The sequence below is a fragment of the Prorops nasuta genome, unplaced genomic scaffold, assembly GCF_024137725.1.
Source record: "Prorops nasuta isolate Cenicafe-Biocafe unplaced genomic scaffold, Cenicafe_Pnas_1.2 PNAS00011, whole genome shotgun sequence".
Taxonomy (NCBI): Eukaryota; Metazoa; Arthropoda; class Insecta; order Hymenoptera; family Bethylidae; genus Prorops; species Prorops nasuta.
The window spans coordinates 6,337,196-6,363,776 of NW_027116808.1; the positions used below are offsets into that span (position 1 = coordinate 6,337,196).

Consider the following 26,581-nt stretch of genomic DNA (forward strand, 5'->3'; position numbering starts at 1 on the left):
AATTGATCTTTTACCTAAATTCTTCAATGGAACTAAATATTTCAAAGAATATGAATAATTTCATTTACTTACCAACATTTGACTTTATTGCATCCTCATTCTCTTTATTTCTTGGTAACCTAACGTCCCTGAGTTTAAATATCTTTAATACTTGGGTATGTCTTTGTTTTTTTTTGTAAACATCTCCTATCATATAATTAACTCAAATCCAAGCACTTGTCAACTTCTATTATTCATAAATGAGGGTTATTTGGAATGTTTCACATCTTACAAACAAGCATTACCATAATTTAATTTGAAATATTTGTTTGTATATATATGATATAACCTATCGGACAGTTGAAACCCACATCAGTTTAATGAAAAGAAACAGTTAAATATGGATTTTGTTAATGATTTCAATACTGGAAGTTTACCATATGATCTTCAAATACCTTAACAATTTCTTGTAATTATTATGCTCCTGATAATCACCGATGCATATAAATGTTGAAAGTATACTTCTCTTTGGCACGGTGTTGAAGATATGTAAATATTAATCTTACTTCATCCAGTCGGCTTTATCCTCAGCAAATGGTACAACAACCACATTATATTTTAATTCTTCACTCCACAGCTCGACCCTCAGCAGTCAGACAATAAACACATCACTATAATTTAATCTGAAGTAAAATCCCACAAAGTACCATAAAATATATTACAATTTATATTATAAAATTTATTGTTATACTTATCTAATCTGTAGATTCCATAAAATCCTTTTAATGAGTATGGTGAGTACAAGTATAACCTCATCTTTTTCAAATAAGAACAGTCTAATAATGTTCTTTCATTTATTTATTAAAAAAATTGGGTTCTACTTATTTTAAGGTTAATACTGTCAATCAAATTTGCTGCTTAACTTAATTTACCGTAATAAACGAAGTAAATCATGTCGCGGAGATACACACACAGACACACTATTTACGATTGTGTGCAACTATATTTACGCATACTCTACCGACGTCACTAGCATTTACGTTGAGCAACCAACTTCAGCCCGAGACATACATTCTGGCTGGAAAAGAAGAATAAGATTACGGAGAAAAATCTGGGGTGGCCATAAAAAAAGAAATTTTTTTCCGGTGCTTTTATTTTGTTAAGAATGATGCAAAAATAGGAATCGAATTTTTTTAGATTTTTTTGAAGCCGTTAAATGGTGCCGATATCGTTTTTAAAGTTAAAAATCCGATGTTCTTCCACTTCTTCGAGGTTAGATGTAAACCAAAATTCCAATAAGCTTTTAATTTGTCAAAAATTATAAAAAAAAGAGATCCTCGAACTTATAGAATTTTTAAAGCCGTTAAAATGTGCCAATATCGATTTTAAAATTAAAAATTTTGATTTATTGAAAACGATTTAAAGAAATTATAAATTAATATTGTGTTCTGAAAAGTCCTTTAGTTAAATTACAAGAAAATGTAATAAAAAAAACATTAATCCAGCACAATATTAATTTATAATTTTGTTAAATCGTTTTCAATAAATCTAAATTTTTAATTTTAAAAACGATATCGGCACCATATAACGGCTTCAAAAAAATCTAAAAAAATTTGATTCCTATTTTTTCATCATTCTTAACAAAATAAAAGCACCGGAAAAAATTTTCTTTTTTTATGGCCACCCTAATATATATTGCTAACATTATATGAGATCTCTAGATTGCATTAACTGATTTTCATGTTTATGGTCTCAAATGAAAGCTTATTCAAAACCAGTATAGGAAAAGCTTTAGTTAAATCATGACAATGGATCATTCACGGAAATAAATCGGTTTAATAATTGGGACGGCAAAACTTGCTGTATAAGTTACACGGTAGCGTCGGCGGTACTTTTATATGTACTTGCCTTCGACACACTACCGTGTCTCTTGATTGAAGAAATTAATGATAAAAAAAGAGGCTTTACAATTACCGGTAGAATATGGAAGAAGTCAAAATCAATTTATAAATATCCAAGTGATTCAGGAATCACGAATGTGGGAGCTTTACAGAATGCCATCTAATGATTTAATAACAGTTTAGATACAGGATATATATAAAAAAGCTATACTGTTACTGCGTCATAATAAAAGATATGTAATAGGGTTTTTACAAGAATAAAATCTAGTTTTATACATATTATATTTGAATTTATTTACGGAACAACACTTCTACATTATTGTCTATATAGATCTCAAAAGCTAAATATCATATTCAATTAATATGAAATTATATTAAAAACATTTCTTCACTAACTATAATGTCGATAAAAAGCCATGAATCAGTTTTATACTTTAAAGTTATTTATAAGATGTGAAAACTTAAAAAAATGTTGCTTCATATTATTTTTATTTTACCTATTGACTTCTTCTTGTGTCTCACTTCGTTCGTTATTGCGTTTTGGACGAGATACTCCCCAATCTTTTGAATTGCTCAAAACAGTACCTAAGCCTATCAGAAAGTTTTTTTCGTTATATCCATCCTTCAATATATTTTTAAAACATCTAAGGAACAATTATTATGTCAGTTATATAATTAAAATTTCAGAACAATAATTAAATTTAATAATATAATAAATCAAAGAGTTTAACTTACTAAATAAACAATCGCAGAAATTCAAATCTTTAAACAATAGTTTATTTCCAGCTTTCTTTGTTGCGGCAAAATTTCTTGTTATCTCCCTTGAAATATATTTTTTTAATGCATACATAATATTTTTGGTTATTGTTAAACCCTTTTGCATTAAAAAATACAAAGACCGTTCCTGAAAATTATATTAAATTGATGAAATCAACAGTGCAAAATTTAAGAAGTAGTGTGTAATATAATACTCACGAGAGATTCTATCAACACTGCGTCGTTTTCCAGGTCTTTATCAAAACTGAGAAATTCTTCTAATGATTCCATTTTTTTTAAGTGATTGTCATGTGCACTTATTATTGCATTGTGATCTGTTTCTTTCATTATAATATGTTGCTGTAAGGTTCGCCTCATTTCATCCATGGTTATACTTAACTCTTTTATATCTGCCTCAACCTGGTGGCGATTGTATTAATTTGATCTGAAATCAAATTTGAACAAATTCAGAGAAATAATGTAACGTAGAAATAGAATTTATTAAATTTCTTACCAACAACATTTATTATATATACTTGGTCTTCTGTCAACGGTTGCAATTTTGATTTATTAATTTTCTCGCTTGTCACTAAAAAATTAATACAATGGTAGTTATTAGATAAAAAATTTTCTGTAATTAACAGCACATTAAAATTGCTGAAAGCTACACAATTGAGAATAAAATATTTGTACTTGTACACTGTAAAAATTTTTTATTCACAGTAATATCTTTTTCTATAATTTATTAATTAATTAAAATATTTCCTGATTTAATAGTTCTATAATCTTATTAATTCTGAAATATTTAATGCAGCGACTTAAAATTTAGAGAGTGAAGTTTTGTGCGAAATAATATTCATACTAAAAGTATAAATGTCATGTTCACAATAATAATTTGTCACACATTCATATGTAATTGGATAATAATTCTTTTGCCTTAACTTTGTATGAGCACTGTATAAAATATATCATAAAACTTGCGTAGTGTGTGACTGTCTACACTTTTATATGCATTATTGAATTCGTTTTGCATGTTCGCAAACTTTGTTCTATTTGATGTCCCTTGTTTTCTCATTTCTCTTTACGTAAACTGCATCCTCTGAGCTTATGGATGAAGAATTATTTGAACTTGAATCTAAAATATTAAAATATGTAATCATACTATATAAATAAATAATAATAATGATTTATATAACATTTACTTAATGATGTGGACAAATCTCTATATTCTTTAATTACTGGTACAGTTTTAACTTTATTAAGTTCGGTTTGACTTTTATTAAAAAACATTTTGGTATATTTCTCCGCTTTCTCTGCTTTATTTATCTCTGAATCACTGGAGTAGGCAAACACTGCAGTTTTTAGTTTTTTTATCCTTTTAATAGCCTCTTCATATGTTTCAAAGAAATGGATAAGTTAAAACAAGTTATAGGTAGTGGCAACTAATTTGAATACACAACAATATTATATATTATCAGAAACTGATATTATACACAAAATAAAATCTTACTTGCATGTTCTTTCAAAGCTATATTGAAGTAGGGCCAATCATCAAGAGGGTCGGATAAAGTTTTTACCAGCAAGTGTAATTGGTTACTACTTTTTGTAGTATACGGAGGTGGTAAAAATTTTGTTTGAAGCATTCCCTTTTCTTTATCATGCTTTATCCAGTCTTTAGGCACACAGTCATGTGATTTGTCTTCAAATTCGATAATTTGATATGGATATATGCTATTTTTATTCATCATGTTATCCATAAATCTTTTTGTTTAAGATCAACTTTAATTGTTGCACAATACCATTAAACGAGAAACTGTAAAAAAAAATTGGACGAGAGAACACCACTGATAACTAATATATTAGTTGTAATAAAAACACTTCTTTTATTTTCCCACACTGTATATAATATTTACGATTTTTTAAATCGATTGATGAACATCAAATGCAATTAACGTTCTTTAGCGAAATTTTGCAAGCATAGCTCCCTCACGAGGAACCAGCACGTCCAGCATACGAACATAATGAAAAGATGTCGTGCATATGCCTTCGTAGCGACCGTACTAACACATATCTTACTACGCTGCGCTGACTACAAAACACACCTTTGTTTATGTTTGTATGTTTTGATCTGCTGTCGTTTGTCAAAGGAAAGGCATTCTTAGTCGTTCAAATCTCTCTCTCCCTCTCTTTTTCTCTTTCTCTTTCTCTCTACTAACACTGTATACCTTAAATAACAATTGTACATAAAATTTCTACTTTTATTATATTATTATTGTTGAAATTGTTTAATTAAAGCAAAATTTCGACTATAGTGTTTTTATTAAAATTTATACTGAAATATCGATATTTACAGCTAATATGATGCTGTTATAGTCTTGATAAATTTTTAACCGAACGAAATGCATATAGGAATAATTTTTTAAACCTTAGGTAGGTCTTTAAGAGACATTTTTTCCTAATTTTCAACCGTGGTACTATTATTACTAAAACTGATTATTAATGCTTCTATAAACTATAATTTTATATAATCAGAAAATATTTTTAAGTTTTAATAAGTATTCATCAAGTTTAAGCTATTTAAAAATCAATGTAGTTAACTATTCTTATGTGAGTTTATTTATTTTTATATAAATAATTTCAATTTTTTTATTCATGGATACCTATTTTTTATATTTTACTTTTCGAATAAAAAGTTTGGAGTCATTTGAAATTTTGAGCATTGAAAACCCAAGTTGTAGGTTAGCCAAGTGGACAAGGTGCAAGTCTGCAGATGTAAACTTCCGCAGAAAGGTTCCAGGTTCGAGTCTCCATACTTCAGGATGCAAAAATATAATTTCTGAATTTATTTGTTAATAATGAATGATTTATAGATACATATGTATAAAACTAATGCATGTTACTAAATAGTAGAAGTTGTCGGTTCGATAATTAATTATGAAAATAAAACAGGTCAATATATTTTCATTTTTGTATAGTATTTCTTGGTCAGTAAATAAACAGTATTACTTGCCAGTAACTGTTAAGCATTTCTTGCTAATATTTGGTTAATATTGTTTGTCAGTAACTGGTCAGTAATTCCTGCCAATGTCTAGTCAGCACTGCTTGCCAGTAACTGGGCAGTACAAATCCTCCGTAACTAATTGGGAAAATCATCACAGATTTAACAAAAGAATGATCAGGTATTAAGCTGATTTTATTAACTAAAACCGGATAGATTTTTTATAATGCAAATTTTAAAGACTAGTAATCGTGTAGTATCATTTGCTAAATTTGTCCAGTATTACTTGCTAATAACTGTTCAATATTAATTGCTAGTAATTGGCGAATATACTTGTCAGTTACTGTTCGGGAAAAGCATTACAAGTGTAGCAAGGTACTTGCTAGTAAAACCAGCCAGTTATTAGACAGATTCTAGTTTTCACTGGTTAAAACTGGCAGGGTCCTAGAAAAAATATCCACCAGGGGCACTAGCCTGTAAACTTGGATCATTCATGCACTGTCTATTTATCACCGTGTTAATAAAATAATAACAATCAGGAAAATTTCATGCTATTATTTCAAAACTTCTCTATTGTATATCAATCATAAAATTATTTGAAACTTTATTTTGCCATATAGTTTTCATAAAACAAATGAAGCAACCTGATAGGATAGTAGTAATTTGTTCATTTCATTTTGGTAACAAAAGACCCAGGTTTGCAGATAAAGGATTAAGCATATAAAATAAATAAATGTAATAAAGAAATAGAATTTAAAATAGTTTATTTATACGATGTTACTTTTATACAGGGTGAGGCATATATTCTATATTTAATTATTTAAAATATATGTAGCTTACAAATATAAAAATATATATTTTCATTATATTTATTATTTATTATCTCGCTTCCTCCTGTCTTAATTTAACCAATGCTCAAATATTTCAAAATTTTTTTATCTTTTAAAAAGTTTTTTTAAATTTGACAAGAATGTAAGATGAAATTCTTGGTATCATTTGAAAGAGTAATTTACATTTATTTATTAGAATTTTTAATTGTTTAATGCAATTTCTTGTGATTTGTGTTTTAAGAACTTTCAACGATCTTTCCATTTTTTAAATTCATTCAGACTTTTACGAATTATTTCGATTTGAAATTGTTCATGTAGTGATGGATTCGGTTTAAAGTAGTGCACATATAACTGTTATACGATATACGCAAAAACGCTTATTTGCATACACATTCAAATCGAACTATCCCATAAACGGTTGAATGAAATTTAAAAATGAAAAGAACGTTTTATAAACATCTCGATACAAGCTATGAAATTATGCAATAAAAATAGGGAGTGCTATTTAAAAACTGAGGATGACCTTCGTCCAGCTTTCAAATGATCTTCCAAGGCTAAATCGATTTGGTATCACTACATTTCCCTCGAAGTCAAATAACTTCTATTTCAGATATATTTTATATAAGGCTAATCATTGTGGAAATATTTACGTGGATAAAATAAAATAGTATTCCTTAAGTATGTGCAAATGTGTGAAAATATTAAGAGAAAAATGAAACAAGTATGGAGGTACATATTTTAAACTATCTTGAAGCAAACTATTCCTTTATGAAATGGAAAAAGTGAGTTTAAAATCTTTTTCCTTTACTCGCTAGTAGCACTTATTGTATAGATTTTTATATGTACATAAAGTTTGACTTGTTAAATAATACGAGTTTGTTGTAGGTAAGTAAACCTTTGAAGTATAAATACTACAATGTTTCAGCGAATAGCTATCATATTAGGATTGCGGTTGTATATGCATATAAAGTTATAAAAAGGGAGAGAGATAAAGAGTAATTATGTACATATTGCTTAGACAGGGTATGTAAAATATTGTAAAACAAGAGAGAAGCAATAGAGAAAGAGAGAGAAATAATTAAGAAGAAATAAAGAGGGAATATTTTTACCGGTCCTTTTTAGATAACAATTATTGGTTGGCTTTGTAAGAGAATTCCTAAGTTATTAAGTATTTTTTACTATTTAGTATTGTACTCTCTGATTACAGTGTCGAATAATAATATATAAAATACTCCGAGCTACATGTAATAAGTAAATTTAACATTTCTACTCTGTCAATTTTATAAATTTTTGGAAAAATAATTATTGTGTCATTTCACAAATGAGGGGATTCGATGATACTCTGTACTTGAAGAAGTGACTTTATATTTATGCAATTTTAATTATTGTTTTCTTTATATTAGTCAAACAGCAGCTTTTCCGCCCTTTTCCAGAGTTAGATTTGTCAATAAAATTTACTTCACTTTAGATACATTATTCGTAAAATCCTAAATTTAATATAAATTAGTTGTCGCATATTGTATACATAGACAATTTTGAATTTCATAATTCTAACCGTGGAACCGTTATCAGTATCCCCAAAAAAATTTGTACATCATTTTTTCTAAATATGCAACTACTAGGTTTAAAATTTTTTTAAAAGGGTTGAAGCAGTCGTTTCAAATGGATTAACTTTCCCTTTCTAAGATATTCAATTATAGGATAATTAAATTGGAGGATGAATAAAAATGAAATAGGTAAGTAATATAAAAGAGGATTGGAAGAAAAAGATAACGGAAAATTCCATGGGAAGGAATAAGCATTGCCGTTTTATTTAAAGTAGACGCGTGTGTACTGGTTGCGCAAGCGCGGATCGGGAGAGAAGTGAAAATCGGTGAAAGGCCGATTAAAGCGTAATCGGAGTTTGAAGGTTTCAACTTCGGTTCATTCTCGGACATCCGTTGATCCCTTTAATTTATTCAATGTAAATCTTGCCATTTCTTCTCGAAAAACTTGTTTCTAGAAAAAAAGAGATTACAAAATAAAATGAAGCAATCAGCGTCGGTCCGCTCAACTAAAGCGGTAAATGCACTACCAGCTATTATATATGATCAGAAGAATCTCATTTGAATTCAACTACAATATTACTTTTCCAGTTAATGGGAAAAAATAATTGCAATCATTTTTTTTTTGTTATAAATTTCATCGTTTTTGTTCTCATCTGAAGGTAAAGTTGACTTGAAATTATTATATATAATAGGAATAATTTTAAATGTAAACGAAAGTCAACATTTTTTTCATTGGTAAATTTTTTCCATTAATTAATTAATACATTTTCTTACAATCAGACTAGGTTATTGCTAGGCATTCTGACGAGTAATATTAAAAAAGATGGTTAATTATTATATTATTTATGGGATTTTGTATGACTGATTGGTGTAAAATTGAACTATTATCTCTCTTTCAGAGTCAAAACTGGTTGAAGGAATAGAGGGGCGAGAATGACAAATGCAAACATATATATTATAAATATAAATATTTATGAAATTTAGAATATTCACATAATATTAAATTCCAACTGAGGAATCATTGTTGGCTCATTTTGAAATGGAATGATTAGATTATAAATTTACGAAAGATAATTTTTTCATGCGTGAGATTTACGAGAGTTTTTGCACTACTGATTTGTGTGAGTCTTGCAATTTCTTTTCTTCGAGGGGAAAACTCGTTTGTAGAATGATGAGATAAGAGATTGCCGCTCACTAGCTGACTGCAATTAAGTTGTGAAACGACGAAAACATACTGTTTACTCTTTTAGCAAGATACGAGCAGAGCTTGTATAATTGAATTAACGCAGCAATCGAGAAATCGACCATGCCAAAATTAATTTGGAAAAAAAAGTCATAAATCTGTAAAAAAGTTTCAAATCAAGAAACAATGGTGAAAATAATTGCATTTTCCATAATCGCTTCTACAAAGATTTTTACTAGAACCATTAAAAGCATGAATAGTGCTCGGTTCATTATAAAAAGTAAATAACAAGTTTTACGTCATAATGTTTATCATTGAATAATTAAACATAATTACGTACTTGAACATAATACTTTTTCTTTTTGTAATTATAATATGCATTTGTTACTAATATAGATACGCTGTAGCTCTCTCTCTCTCTCTCTCTCTCTCTCTCTATATATATATATATATATATATATATATAAGCATGCAAAAAGACTAATTATATTTGAGAAAAGAGTTGAGTAGTAATTAAGTATCATGATACTATTAAATTATACTTCTTGAAATTCCCCGAGCGATGGACAAGAAAGTTGATCATTAAGTATTCAATCTAACAACTGTAAAAGGTGGAAAATAGGTGTTAAATATTTTTAATTTGCTCACACACAACTTAGAAACTTCTTATAAAAACTAGAAAGAAAAAAAGGATAAACAACGTACGAGTTTTCGTTGCTAACAATAGTTACGCATCACCAGTTCATTGCGACATTGATTGAAAATCAATGCCACTCCGTATCCCGACAAATTTATGTGATACTTGTGAATTTCTTACAAAAAGAACAATATTAGATATAGTGCTAAAATAGTAGGAATGAAGTGTATATTAATTATGAAGATTTTTCGCCTTTTTTCTTGTATGATTGTGTGATTGGACGTTATTAATTAACACGGCTTTTTTCCCGAACCAGTGCACTGGCGCCAAATTTTCTCGTTGACTGGTGATTTTGGAACAAAAATCAATATACTTTCTATTTTTATATCTTAAAGTGTAGAGAAATACATTGGCGCTTTTTTTTAAGAGGACACTAAAAAATGACCAAAAACTTTGTATAAAAGTGGTTAGAAAAAAAAGTAATTTTCTTTATTCGTAAAACCAATACGTGCTTCTCAAAACTATGTTATTTTTAACTCGTATATAAAAATACGAGTCAATTACATATATGGTGATGGGGCTAGAAAGCCGCTTAATTTAAAAAAAATGGATCGGTGATGAAAGTGGTTAAAAGTAGCAGAGAGTATATTATTGTATAACAAGCACCACGACAAAATCTGAAATTTTATAGGTAAAATTTTGTCCATTCAGAAAATGTTGGGTTATTCTCTTCATCATATTAAATTGACATTGCAGTAAGTAATACAAAATTTATTTTATTGTATTTTAGAGTAATACTACCTTTTAAAGGAAAACTGCTTACTAGTACACTTTTCTGTAATTCGGACCTTGTGAAGATACATTTTATTGAAATTTATCAAAATAAATATTTTATTATTTGTAAAAAGATTTAAAAAATAGATTTATTTTATTTACAAGTCACCTATATTGTTGGTATTTATTTATGTCCTAACAACTTTGACATAGGTTTTTTCCAATATTAACCCATTGCGTTCGTATTAAATATAAACATGGAAAATTAAGTTCCGTTAAAGAGCAGTGATAAGTATTATGCAAGATTATGAAGGGTAAACAAGATTTATTAATTCTTTTATGAACTTAAGATATACACTGCAGGCCAAAAGTTTAGGACCACTTGGTAAAATTGTCAAAAAGACAGGCTCTTCTTTAAGTGCGTGTAGTTTGGCAACCCTATGAGGTAGAACAAATTTAAGGATATCGTCGTGAAGCTTATTAAATTCCGCGTCCTACTACATTGATTTGACCTGAAGAAATCTAATGGGTGCCTGTGTTAAAGGAGAGGAACATGACAACATTTTTGACGTCTCTTCATTTATGGATATCAAATTTCAATGACTTGCACCGGGTATAGTAATAGTCTTACGAAGTTGAAACTTAAGTATGTGAAAGCTTGATACTTAAGCTTTCATTTAAGACCAAAAACATATATGAATTGTTATTTGATCCGCAGTTATTTGAAAATTAGTTGAACAGTGCGTGATCATCATTTTATCCGCAAGACATTAGCTCGCTAAGCTCTAAGAACAAATGCAGGTCGGTATAAATTATGGGTGCTAAAAGGGGGAACCACGTTTAACTTTTCTTGAATTTGATTAACTACTATTCTACGGTTTCAAATAAATCAATGAAAGCTTAAATACAATTAACATATTTATACTTTTATTGATTGAATTGGAACACGTAGTGTTGTTAATAATCAAAATAAAAAAAATTAAAAGTGGTACCCGTTTGGCACTCATAGTTTATACCGACCTGCATTTGTTCTTAGAGCTTAGCGAACGAATGTTTTGCAGATAAAATGATGGTCGCGCACTGCTCGACTTATTTTCAAATAACTGTGGATCAAATAACAATTCATATATGTTTTTGGTCTTAAATGAAAGCATAGATTTCAAGCTTTCACGTATTTAAGTTTCAACTTCGTAAGACTATTACTATACCTCGTGCAAGTCATTGAAATTGGATATCCTGCATATATAAAGAGAAATAAAAAATTGTACGTTATCTTTCACCTTTAATACAGGCACCCATTAGATTTTTTTAGGTTAAACCAATGTAGTGAGACGCGGAATTTAATAAGCTTCACGACGATTTCCTTAAATTTATTCTACCTCTTAGGGTTGCCAAACTAAACGCACTTAAAGAAGAGCCTGTCTTTTTGACAATTTTACCAAGTGGTCCTAAACTTTTGGCCTGCAGTGTATATTTATAACAATATAAGATTAATAATGTTCTTTGCTCTGGTGGCTGAGAGTAGATATACAACCGCAAAGAGGTAAATTGTTGATTGTAATAACTTTTATGTATATATTCATAAGTGTCTCTTTATTTATCAAAAAACATTAAACAGTAGACGCGAGTGTACATACTCAAATGTATAATTTAATAATTATTATTTCAATTATTAGAAATGAAACTTAAAAATTATTAATTAAAAAAAAATTAGAAAATTTACGTAAATAATTATCTATATTTGCTTATATATTTAATGATTAAACCATTATTTATTAAATAATAGTACAACGTGAGATTCCCGTTTTTTAACCTCAATAATTTATCATTATCCAAATATATGAATAAATTTAGGATATTTGATTTACATAAATTGTTTAGCAATGGCTGTATATATCTATATTCTAAAATTTCTAGTCTATTAAATGCTACCAGATTTATAGCTAAAATATAGTTATAGTTATTAAAAAAACACTTAAGATTTGGTAGGTTTCATAAGGCCTTAGTTGAAATGGATACTTTTACCGAAATCTAACGAAAAACTTTCCATTAAAAGTTTCAATCTGACTGTTCAAAAAGTCGATGAACAAGCGACAAATATTATTAATTCTTTGAAAAACTCAGAATATTATAATGAAAATTATAGAAAAATAGAAAAGTAAGATTAACGCGTGAATATATTTTAAAAATGGTAATTTCGCTATACGAATTAAAAAAGAAAGCCACTATTATGATGAAAAACTTTCGATTTCTCCTGAGTAGCCGGTGCACGATTAGTCGACAGAAAGGAAGGAAACTTTCACGATGCAGTTGGTACAGATCAGACTGGCCGTGTGTTCCGGAATTGCGAGTTAACGAATGGAATACTAAGAATGCTTTGTTTAATCCTACAGTGTATTAACATAATGCTACATTATACTGATCATCAAATTTGCATAACAGTATAGGGACCGTGCACACCAACACAATGACAGTGAGATAAGAATGTATATTGGTGTATATGCATAATATCAGCGCAAACTATCGGTCAATTTTCGCAGTTTTGAGTGTAATTTATTTATACGTATACAGTTATATATTGTCACTTCGCTATCATTGTGTTGGTGTGCACGGTCTCTATACGGTTTTTCAAACCCTGCTTTTCTCCTACTCGCTAAAACTCATCGGAATTGTTGTTAGTTATATAATATTTTTTTTGCAACTTATAAGGATTTAATGGCTTATTGAAACATTTTATGTAACTCATATGGATTACATATTCAGACCCTTTTCTTTCTCTCATTCGCTAAAACTGCCCGACCTATTATTTGTTCATATTATATTAATTATAAATCATGGATTCAAGGACCCATCGAAATATTATTCAATTTTTTTTGTCACCGCGTGTCTCGTTCTCGCTAATATTCATCAGAAATTTTAAACATTTGAAGTATACTGTGACGACCACCTTAAATTCAATAAAGTGTATAGAAATTCCAAACGTTTTATGTACCCTTTTTCAGGAAAGTAATAAAATTTTGTTATTACATAAGGTAACGGCATATATTTAGGAACACTGTAGAGAACCTCAAATGTGTTTAAATGAGTTCAGGATTTAAAACGTTTGGAATTTTCTTTTTGCATATAGGGTGTATCAGCAATGATGCTTTTAATTTTAACCACATATTCTTGAACATAAACTAAGTCGAAAAGTCATGTATCATTAATACCGTAAAAGCATCATTGCTGAGATAAATCAATATTAATACGATAAATCTGGTCTTTAATTCAACGTAAAAATTACTTTACTCTCACTTTCGTTGACACTTCCCTTTCGATAAACATAGGAAGCTCGTACTTCTCCACCGTTCCATAGTCACTTGCGTACATGTAAAACTATATCATTTATAAATATTACATACTGATGCCCTAATTTCCTGATCCTGAAACTATAAAATTTATTTTGTCTATTTTTCGAAAGATCTTCTACAGAGCGCCTATTAAATTGAAAATTCAAGGCAACAATATGGCATTATATGTTGATCTATTTTTTAGCCGATTTATTTTTTCGATGATGCACCGCATGAATTGCTCCGTCGAGTAAGGTAGTCAAAAAATTAATATTATCTTAAAAAAGCTATTTGAAGAAAATATTTGTTCACTTTTAAGAATCTTACTGTTTATTGTATATAGCAGATTGCTATGTTATTGAAAAGTAAAGTGACTTGAAAATTGAGTTTCACACTTATAATGCCATAATCTTATCTCGAAATCTCTATCTAAGTGGAGAACTTGAAGGGCCCCTCTAAGGATAAGTAAAGTTTTTTTCGTTTTATAAAAGACAAGTTACAAAATTAAGAATAATTTTTTGGTAATGCCATAGTTTATTATTTAAAGTTTGTGCACGCTCTTAGTTACGAAAAGATTCCACATAAGTTAGTAAATACTTATGCTTTCCTCTTCATTTCAGTACAATTTCCTTGGTGAATTGGTAAATATTTAATTTAGGATCATGCCATTTTCTCGTTACTACAAATTACAATCTGGCCTCGCAATAGGGGCTAGATTTATAGGCAAGTCCATTCGGGTAGGCAATGTGCAACAAGTATGTGGCAAAAGCTATAAATAATCTACGGCATAAAGAAAAATTAGTCCTAATATTTTGGTTTTTTACTTTCATAGAATGAAAGAAAGCTTATCTATGCTTAAAGGATTCCTCCAGCTCTTCACTAACGTCAAAATTTCCAGAGAAGACTATGTCCTTACATGAAAATCTATTTTCGAGTAAATTTCCTTTTCCAATGGTGCATCAAACTGTTGTATCTGATAAAACAGGAAGATCCTCTAAAAGCGAAAAAAATATAATTTATTTTTTGACTACTTTATTAGATAAAGCAGTTTATACTGTGAATCACCGATAAGATAAAACGGCTTCAAAATTAATCTATAAATAACGACGTTTTGTTGAGAATTTGGAACTTAATAGGCGCATTCGACGATCCTTTTAAAAACAGGCAGAAAATTAATTTCACACACTGCCTGATCAGAAATGTAGGACGTCAGGAGGTTGTATTTATAATTAGTATAGTAATCACATGTGTGCGTATGGCATTACGGGGCGGTAGAGAAGTACGAGCTTCTTTTGTTTATCGAAAGGGAAGTGTCAACGAAAGTGAGAGTAAACCAAGGCTCGGAAATTTATGCACATTTAATTGTTTACTATAGTCAATAATAGGAAATCCCTATTAGTGACTATAGTAAATAGCTGAAATGTGCAAATAATTCCGAGCCCTGGAGTAAAGTAACTTTTCATCACACGTGCATGGAAAGTGGCTCTTTTCAGCGTAGTTTTCCGTGCCGGAAATAACAGCTGTTTTCACGCCAGTCTCAGCCGTGCATGCACACTAGAGTTTTGCTTTACTTTTAACCCTTGGGAGGAAAAAAGTCCCGTTCCCTTAGGCCGAAAGTAAAGTAAAATTCTAGGGCGCATGCGCGGGTGATACTGACGTAAAAACAGCCGCTTTCGGTCCGATAGTTAACTACGATGAAAAACCCACTTTCCTTACACTTTTGATGAAAAATATCGTGTATAACACGACATGAAATAATTTGACGATTGCACTCGTGTAAATGGCAACCCTCGCTTCGCTCGTGCTGCCAAAATTACACTCGTCTGCAATCGTCAACTTTCCTCCCTTGTTGTACAATCAAGAGACACGGTAGTATCTCGACAGCAAGTACATAAAAGTAGGTATAGACGTGTCTATACTGCCGTCGAGGCACTACTGTATCTTATACAGCAAGTTTGGCCGTCTCAATTTTTAAGTCGATATTTCTCCGTAAATGATACACTGTCATGATTTCAGTAAAGCTTTTCTTGAAATGGTTTGGAACAAGCTTTTATTTGAGCCCATGAACATCAAAATTGGTTCAGGCAATCCAGAGATCTCATAATCTGTTAGCTATATATATAACGAAAAATTTAATTTCTTTCCGTCATGTTCTTCTCCAGCCAGAATGTATGTCTCGGGCTGAAGTTGGTTGTTAAGAAAAATGACGTCATTTTTACAACGCTTCAAACATAATATATTCAACGATCAAACTATATATGGTTGTGAACTGTCAATTCGGCGACTATATTGAACTGTGTAAATTGTAATGTGAGGTTATTTTTATTTAGTGCAGTGAAGTTATTCATCATGTTGCGATATTGCATCTGTTAATTTCTACAATCACAAATAATTCAATTAACAGTGACTGAAGGATTCGCGAATTAGATAAGTATAACATTATATTTTACAATACAGGATGTAGTATACTTTATGGTACTTTGTGGGGGGGGGGGGGGTATTTCTTTTTCAGATTAAATTATGACAGAACATTTTTATATTCATTGATGAGGATAGAGCTGACTGGATTAAATAAGATTAATATTTACAACTCTGTGCAATGAGAAGCATACTGTCAACATTAATGTGCATCGGTCATTATCAGGAGGATATTAATTGAAAGAAATTGTTAAAGTATTTAATAATCATATGCCCCACTTCCAGGTGTGGAAATCTTTAATAAAATTTGTTTAACTTTTTCTCTTTTTAAACTGATATGGATATCAATTGCTCGATAGGTTATATCATTTATGCAAAAAAATATTTCAGACTAAATTATAGTAATGCTTGTTTGGAAAATATGAAGCATTCCGTTGAACCTTCATCTACGTAAAGTACAAGTTGACTGGTGTTTGGATTTAAGCTAATTATACGATAATAGATGTTTACAAACGATGCGAAGACAACCAAATATTACAGAAGTTAGGTCACCAAGCAATTAAGAAAATGGAGATGGGGCAACATCAAATACTGGAAAGTAACTGAGATGCTTCATGTTCCTTCAAATATTTATTTTCTTTGATGATTAAGATTATTAAATGATGAATTTGATTTCAGGCTTACTCATAGTGTTATCATTTAGTATTTTACAGTCACTGTGCAAGTGTGTTATAGCAAATAGTAATACTTGTGCTTTGACTTAAATACATTTGTTACAATTGAATTAGAAAACCAAGGAAGAAGGTTCGCTCACATACTGACTATTGGAGTTGAATCAAACATTGGGCTTTTCACTCCTACATTCTGGTATTTAAAATAGACAAAAATGAAAGCATTGAAAGATTGGCAAAGTAAGAATAAGCCAATTTCCAGAAAAACGTCGCCCATTGCTCAGACATAATTTAAGGATGAAATTCATTACATGGAATTCTGTAAAATTGAGTTAGTAACTGCTGATTGTTTTCCTCCGTTACCTTTGCTAGTATTCTAGGCCAATGGCAGTATACTGGTCATTGGTATGGATGAAAAAATTCACGTTTATTCTCAATTGAAACTCAGTCCAAAATTTAATGGTTTCCACTCCATTTTGCAGCACTAGAAATCCGACCAGTTTCAACAGTGTATAGAAATTAGCGAAACGAACATTTGAGGACTCTGGCACAGGAAATGTTATAAGGACGATTCGCCAATGTATCTCCTATGTCTCCTTTGTCAAGAATTAGCAGCATAAATGTGAGAGTAATTGGTGCTAAAAAGAAACGTGATATGCAAAACGGCAATGTCAGCTTTGAATATATGCTTGATTGTAGCTTATTCAAAGCTTTGCGATTTGCTTGTCCAGTCTTGCCCCAGTATCAACTCAAGTAGTTGATGAAACTAGTAAAGTCTAGCAAGGGCAGATGGTGGTAAAAGTCGAATGTTGATAAACAGAAGATGTAAATTAATTAAAATATACATTTTACTTAATTATTTTTATATGTTGAAAGTATGTTTATTGATTATGAAAAATTTAATCAAACTTTTATTATAGTGAAACTAAAAACATTGAACAAGTAGCCGGGGCATTAATAATGAAGTTCATTTATGCAGAATGCATTACAAATATCAATAAATTCAATGTGTTGACTGTGATATTTTTCCAATATTAATATATATTATTTTATTAGTTAAGCACTGCTGTTTCAAAAAATGAGAAGTGTGGAAATTTTCTTTAAATTCTGTAGAAAAATTAAAAGAATTATTTAATTTTTTAAATATTATACTCTTACAAATTGTTATGAAATCCCACAGAAAACAGACTTCGCCTGTAAAAAAAAGACGGCAAGTACATAAGCCATCTCGCATAAATAATATAGTAAAATTATACAATTAAAAAAAGTAGTGAAATCCAAATATTAGGCAAGTATATTTTATTACCTTAGCAAAAGTTAAATTTTCGAAAAAAAAAGGAACAAAAATGTTACTTGCCAGGCCCGTAATATCCATGCACAGTGGGAAATTGAATTGTGTGTGAGATTCAGCTATAGCGTTGTATATCAAATTTCATGTTAAAATACAGAGTGAAGTTAGCCGAACCACAGACGATTCTATTTCTCACTGTGCATGGACATTACGGGCCCGGCAATTAACTTTTTTGTTCCTTTTTTTTTCAAAAATTTAACTTTTGCTAAGGTGAAAAAATAAACTTGCCTAATATTTGGATTTCACTACTTTTTTTAATTGGATAATTTTACTATATTATTTATGCTAGATGGTTTATGTACTTGCCGCCTTTTTTTACAGGCGAAGTCTGTTTTTTGTGGGATATGCTATTTTTGTTGATACAAAGCCCTCATTTATCAGTTTAAAATTGATTTATCTCAGCAAAAATGCTTTTACTGATGTAATAGTATAGGACACATACACTCATACACTCTTCGGCTTAGTATTTTCTCCACAATCTGTGGTTAAAATTAAAAGCATGATTGCTTTTACACCCGTATAGTAGGTTTTTGTATTTTAAAAGTATTCAAATACTTCGAAGCTTCTAGAAGTTTCCATCAGCTTTTAAAAATGCGCGATTATCTTATATTACTTGTATTTGTTAAAAGTCATAAACAATTTCAATAAGAGACTAATAGTAATTGTATAATTAATCAATCACCTTAATTGGTTCTTTATTCAAGTATAAAACTATCAGTATTCTTTCTTTCGGTATTATATATCTTTTGATTCATTGTATTATTTGCACAAACTATCAATTCTTTATGTGTAGAAACGATTTGAACAGTTTATTGTTTATAGCTCTTTTCAAAGTTCAAGGAAAAATTGATCTTTTTTAGTTACAATACCTTTGTTCTCAATATATTCTTATTAAAACTTACCGAAATTGTATCTAGGAGAATATTGCCTAAAGTGACAGGCTCAAGTAAAACGGTGCACATAGGAGATTATCGATTACGCAGTAAGATAACAATCCCAATAGTATGCCTACTAGACCGTGGGGGAGTACGTATTAATTAGTTTTAATCTTATTACGAGAAGTAAGGAGTGCGTGTTAATTATGTGAAAAGTTCGGAACGATGGTTCCAAGTCGATCGCAGAGTTTGTAAAACTGATGATTTTAGATTTAATATTCTTTTAAGTTTAGGAAATAAAACGGTTGTACTTGTAGAGTTCTTAAAAATCAGAGAAATATGTTTAAGTAATCATTACTTAGTTTTAAGTATGTTTGGTCGGAAGGTTAAGTTTAACTTCGCGTTTAACATTTGCATACAATGACATCAACTCATAAAGTAAAATTATTTACTGTCTAGACGTTATTCTAAATTGGTAAGAGTTTTAAATATATATTGGCAAACATTTGTTCTCTTTTGTACAGTGATTGGAAATACAACTGGAGAAAATCATTACATACGAATTGAGCGAAAGGAACATAAAGTAGACTATAGAAATTATAAGAAATATTGAAATTTTGTTTCTCAAGCAGCATCTAAAAATTGTTATATTCACAAAACGATAAAAATATTTGTCGGCGAATTATGTAGCTAGATATAAAAGCCCATCTCAATAAATATATCGTAATTAAAAATAGTATTTTAACCCGTTGAGGATACTGTGAGTCTGTGGGACCCTAATTAAATTTTAAAAACCCATAGCTGGAAATCTATTTATTATAATTGAGTTTGTGCTGCCCTCTACATTCGCCCAAATGTATTACTATGAAAAAATCTAGCCGGACCTAATACGTAGTAAAAACGTTGTTTAGTAACGTAAACTAACCTCAAAGAATCATATATTTTTAACTGTATATATCTAAATGTCCGCGATTAATATATTATATTACAACGTATATTTTTAGAACATTTATTTAAATTAAAAATACTACGTTTAATTAAACTTGGTAATAAGAATTTACTTAAATGTTACTTTTTAACTTTCCTTTTACGTAAAAATGTTCTAGTTTACATAAAGGGACATTTTCATGAACGCTAAAAAGCAACATCAAAGGCATATCACGTGACTTCAATTGACGCTAGCGTCAAAAATAAAAAGTTGGATTTTGTCAGTGTTTAGCGTCAATAGTAACTTCTATTTTACTTTCGGTGTGCATGTCACCCTACATATATACTATTTTGAACAATGCTACAATATATAATCCGTGTTTTTAAAGGTTAGTAATAATTTTTAGGTGGGTTCAAATAATTGATTATTGAAATATTACAGAAATAAAATACTTTATTTTGTTTGTTTCAGATTATTATAAAGACATATTTTGCTATCAATAGCAAACTATGCTTAAATACTTATACATAATATTAAGAAAATTGTGAAGATTCAAAAATGAATATGTTTTCTTTTGTATTTTTTCTTCTCTTTCATAATTTCATTTACTAACATAGATACCAAAACCTTCTGCCTGCCGTTACTTGATTTAATTTGTAAAGCACATTTCTGTGCTTATTTATAATGTTTTAATGCCAAAGACATTATTCAGATTAATATATTTATCATTATGGAAGAAATCAAAAGTAAAATTAAAGATTGTTTGTATAACCGAAGAAATGCATGTAGTTTGAAGGCAGGAAAACCAACGATTAACAAAATAACGACTGCTTTCTAATTTCTTGATGCTGAAAATAAAGGAGCGTCAATTTTTTAACGCTGATACATCCCTTTTCATACGTATTTTGATCCTTAAAATAATAACTATTATTTGCATCCACATTATTATTATTTACAAAATAAAAGTATATTGTTTTCTAATGCTTTCCAAAAAAAATGTCTAATCTGGGATTTGAATCGTATCTGCCTTGACCTTGAAAAACTACTGGATATTACATATAAAAGAGGATAATTTGAACATTATTAATTTTAATAACAGTTGCTCAAAGCTAGAAATACATTTATCTGAAAAAGGAATTGCGGTTTTTTATATTTTATTTTTGACATTTACATGCTGGTTTCTTGATCTGGGTCCGAATTATCTGAAAGCAACTGAATCAGTAGCATGCGTTTTAGCCATTACGTCAATGGAGAGGGTCGGAAAAGATGAACACTTTTGTATATTTATACTCTGATAATAATCTCCATAATTTTGTTATGATATTGCTTTACTGCATTGATAAATCTTCATTTTGACTATATTTTAAAAAAGTATAATATTTCTATTTTTTTCCAACAAAGTTTTGAAATTTGAATATTTTCAAATGCTAAAATTACGCTACATAATAACGTTAAAAACCCTAAATCATTTAATGTTGATTCAACGTACTTGATTCAATAAGTTATACACTTAAAGACAATAAAAATTAACCGAACGACAGTTGAATTGCAATTAAACAATATTTTGGGGTTTCCAACGTTATTCTATAACGTATTTAATATTTGCCATAGAATCATTTATGCTATGTTGTCAAAACGTTTGAAAGTAACGTAAAATATACAGACCCTAATAACTTATATTCAACTCCCATTGTTAAAATATAACACGGATATTTTGTTAGTTCAATACTTTTTAATAAACGCTAAACATTTCTGTAAAAATAATATAGGATGATCGTTAGCATTAAACGTGGAAAATAGTTGAACGGAAAACATTAAAAGAACGTTGCACAATATCGTATTTGATTTACGTACGAAATTATGTAGTTTCTCACTTAGTAATGATGTGTTAAAATAACCTAAAATAAACGGACTTTTGCAACTTTCATTTAACTGAGATTGCTGAAAGAAAAAAAAACAAATGTTAATTCTATGAAGAAAACTACTGTTTATTAAAACATATTATATTTACAAAAACTAACGTTATATTGTGGGAATCTTACTTGAATAAAAGTTTCTAAAAACCACTAATTTTAGGTTGGTTAAAACATTATTACTTAAGAAATAATATATATTTAGCACCTACATTACATGCGGAACTATGAAACGCTTCTTTAACGTAATTTAATTAGCTATTTACAACGTTTATTGCTAACATGGACCTACAGTATTTTTACGGTGGAATAAGCTACTGATTGTGAAATTATTTTAAACTGACCAAAAAGCCACGTTATATTTTGCGAATTTTATAGTTAAATAAAAGTGGCCGAGGTTCATATATTTTACGTTACTTTAAAACGTTATTATAATTTATAAATAACTTCAATTTAGCACGTGTATATTACCTAGGGTATTGCTCAACGTTCAATTCACGTATTGTAATTATTATTTTACACGTTTTAATTGTGCTTTATAATAGCATTTGTTCATATGCTAGCGTTATTTGTTTTATGGAAAAATGTGTTAAAATAACGTTTTATCGAAACGTTCTCAGACAACTGTTATATAATGTTGGAATTTTCAACCATAATCAATAATCAACGTTTGTAACGTTATTATAACGTTATTTCATCGTGTACGGTTCGGCTGGATTACATTGCTGGGTGACTTTTTGGTAACTCTACAACTATCGAGATTTAAGGTACTGTTTCTCGCTAGGCTCCAGTAGACCCCGTATATTCTTTATGTGGAAATTTTGAATAAAAAAACTTATCGCTACGTCGTGTTTGTGGGTGATACTTTGTGCAATTAAAGGTAAGAGCTACTAAAAAATCATATTTCATTCATAGAATATAGACAGTCGCATGTTTTTACAGATGGCTTATTCCTTACGACCTCGAAGTATTTCGGAGTGTATTGGTGAAAAAATAAATAATGTGTTATCTAGTTTCGGCGGATCAACTTCTGAAAGGAATGATTGTGTTTCTGAGGAAAGGCGGAATATGAAATATAGCTCCGACACAGCTGAAGATATGGATTCGGAAAAAATGTACCCTTAGCACAAAGTTTATCAAACTCAAGAGCACGTGGTCGTCCCGTAAGTAAACTGAAAGAGAAGAATGGCTTCATATGGAATACAAACCCGCGTAGAAAAAAACCACTATTTCCCATACTTTGCCCACATTGTGGCCCATACATTGCCGACACTATGGCCCACATGTGGGCCAAACTGTGGTTACTGCCTGAATCCCAAACTGTTTCTCATATTCACGCTATGGTCTGTTTCCTAGGAAATATCGATTATCAATAATATATCTTCTATATACTGCAGATTAAAAACACAAAAAAATTTTTTCATTTTTTTTTTCTGCAGTAAGACTCGAACTGGCAACCGATTTCCTTTGAGTGATCAACTGTTCTGTTTCGACGTTTAGTCCACTCGGCTAACATATAAGTATTGAAAGATTATACAATATTTGCTTGTATAAAGACAATAGACAAATGCCGTAAATTTTAAGACAGATGACTAAAGTTATAGTCTTTGATATAAATGAAGCCTTAAGTTAGCCGAATGGGCTAACCGTCGAACACGAACATTCCAATGAAATCAGTTACTTGTTCGAGTCCTACTGCAGAACAAAAAATGCAAAAAATTTTTTTTTTGAGTTTTTAATATGCAGTATATAGTAGAAATATTATGGATAATGGATATTTCCTAGAAAACGGACCATGGCGTGAATATGGGAAACAGTGTGGGATTCTGGCAGTAGCCACAGATTTGCCCACATGTGGGCCATAGTGTGGCAATGTATATGGGAAATAATGATTTTTTTCTACGCGGGAAATGTCCCTAGAGGAATTCAAGTACGTATATACATATAGGCCTATACTTATATATGATTACCGCTACGAGTGCAAGAAAATCACTGCGCACCCCATATGTCAGATCCCAATAGGAAACAGTGGATCTTTGGTGCTTTGAGCGGTAATCATGTACGCTGGTTAGTATGTCATAATCGTAGTTACATAAAAGCTGTGTCCTACGTTTTATTTTTTCCTTAGCGATTTCCTATATACAGGGTGTAACGAAACGACCGCCTTTTCTCGTAACTGGAGGTTCGGGGTGACAAACTGAGTGCACTTGTAAAATTTCGTTCGAATCGTTCAAGAGGTTTAAAAGTTATTTACATTTAAAAATCACCCTTTTTCGGTCCTTTTCGAACGACTTTGATTGCACAATGGAAAGTGAAGAAAGTGAAAAAACAATTGATGAACACCCCCAATAGAATGTAAAAGTTGTCGATCGCGCGCGATAATACTTTTGCTATTTATTCCATTAATCTGGTTATCAGATTAATTTTAAAATAGCAAAATCCTTTTCACTACATTTCAAATTCAATTCAGTACAATTATCATTGACTGAATTTATGGAAAGAGCGAGAAGACGCAATGAAAAGGAAAGTATCAGAAACTAAGATGTCGCGCCAACGCACTGATAATTTAATAGGAAACGCATGAGGGCATTCTCTTTCTACTAACGAAGCTAAAGAGAATGATTCAAAATCAATACATTGATGATAGAGAAAACTAAACTTACCCATTTAATGTTCTCCAAGTTCTTTTACATCAAAGTTTTTAAGAAAGCTTTAAACTGGCTCCTCGATGATTTCCAGAAAGCACACTATCACTGATTTTGCATTTGAAAACTCGCGAATTTAAGCAAATTAAATATTAACCTACTTTTCTTCAAAACACCGCTTAATTTGACACTTTTGAACTGTTTGAAGTATGCTGAAGAGAAAGAGAGAGAGAGAGAGAGAGAGACACACAGAGAGGAGAAATAATAAGTAATTCGTTTCGACTACTCTTAATCAGCCTACTTCAAACAGTTCAAAAGTGTCAAATTAACCAGTGTTTTGAAGAAGCGTAGGTTAATACCTAATTTGTTTAAATTCACGATTGCTTAAATGCAAAAACAGTGATAGTGTGCTTTCTGGAAATCATCGAGGAGCCAGTTTAAAGCTTTCTTAAAAACTTTGATGTAAAAAAACTTGGAGAACATTAAATGGGTAAATTTAGTTTTCTCTTTCATCAATGTATTGATTTTGAATCATTCTCTTTAGCTTGGTTAGTAGAAAGAGAATGCCCTCATGCGTTTCCTATTAAATTATCAGTGCGTTCGCGCGAGATCTTAGTTTTTAATACTTTCCTTTTCATTGCGTCTTCTCGCTCTTTCCATAAATTAGGTTAATGATAACTGTACTGAATTGAATTGGAAATGTAATGAAAAGGATTTTGCTATTTTTAAAATTGATCTGATAGCCAAATTAATGGAATAAATAGCAAAAGTATTATCGCGCGCGATCGATAATTTTTACATTCTATTGGGGTGTTCATCAATTGTTTTTTCACTTTCTCCACTTTCCATTGTGCAGTCAAAGTCGTTCGAGAAAAGGACTGAAAAAGGGTGATTTTAAAATGTAAATAACAATTAAACCCCTTGAACGATTCGAGCAAAATTTTACACATGCACTCAGTTTGTCACCCCGAACCTCCAGTTACGAGAAAAGGCGGTCGTTTCGTTACACCCTGTATATTCATTTCAAATTTACATCTTTCTAAGATTTTTCGTTTTACAATTTCTTCTATCTTCATTTTTTACTGATTGGTGTTTTAATGTTAATCCAGATTATATTCCTAGGCCTTCTGGATTAGCTGCTTACTTTGCCGCTATAAGACAATTCTGGTGTGCCCTTTCCTCTGAAAATTTAATACATATTATTATCGAGTATAGAAATTATGAAATTGAAATGTACTGCTCAAGGTTAATTAGCAAAGGTCAAGAATTTTGCAGACGTACCATCATACTGATGAAACAAAAATACGAGCATTTATTGGACTGCTGTATTATTCTGGCTTCCGAAAAACAAATAATGTTGACACTAAAGATCTTTACAGCAATGAAAACGGTATAAACTTGTATCAGTGTAATGTCAAAAATGCGGTTCGTGATTTTAGCAAGTTGCTTGCGTTTTGACAATAAGCGGACTAGGAACACGAATAATAGGTCTTATCCAATTTGGCCAGTATAAGATATACTCATCAATTAGTGTAAGAACCGTTATCAACCGCATGTCGATTGCACTGTTGATAAACATTTATTAGGGTTTCGTGACCGCTGCAAATTTAGAATGTATATAAAATCTAAGCCAGACAAATACGAGCTAAAATTATTTACGTTGAACGATTCCACAACATCTTATCTTGTTTTTACGGTTTCATACTTAGGAAAAATAATTTTCAATGATAAATTACAAAACGAATAGCTATCAGAATACTACTTTCGTATTGTTACTGCTCCCATTCATGGCACTAAACGTAATGTTACCTGTGATAATTGGTTCACATCAGTACCTCTTTTGCAA

The 26,581-nt window shown here is 30.2% G+C and overlaps 1 protein-coding gene across 3 annotated transcripts in view; it reads right to left on the minus strand.

Moving 5' to 3' along the window:
• Positions 1 to 26,581, minus strand: part of LOC136777402 (putative fatty acyl-CoA reductase CG5065) — a 243,313-nt gene that overhangs the window by 162,389 nt on the left and 54,343 nt on the right. The window contains exon 1 of one of the 3 annotated variants that reach the window (XM_066733656.1): positions 19,277 to 19,417. The exons of the other annotated variants lie outside the window; for them this stretch is intronic. The gene's annotated coding sequence lies outside the window, so the exon portion shown is untranslated. Of the gene's footprint in view, positions 1 to 19,276; positions 19,418 to 26,581 lie in introns of those variants that run through there. 3 annotated transcript variants of the gene reach the window in all.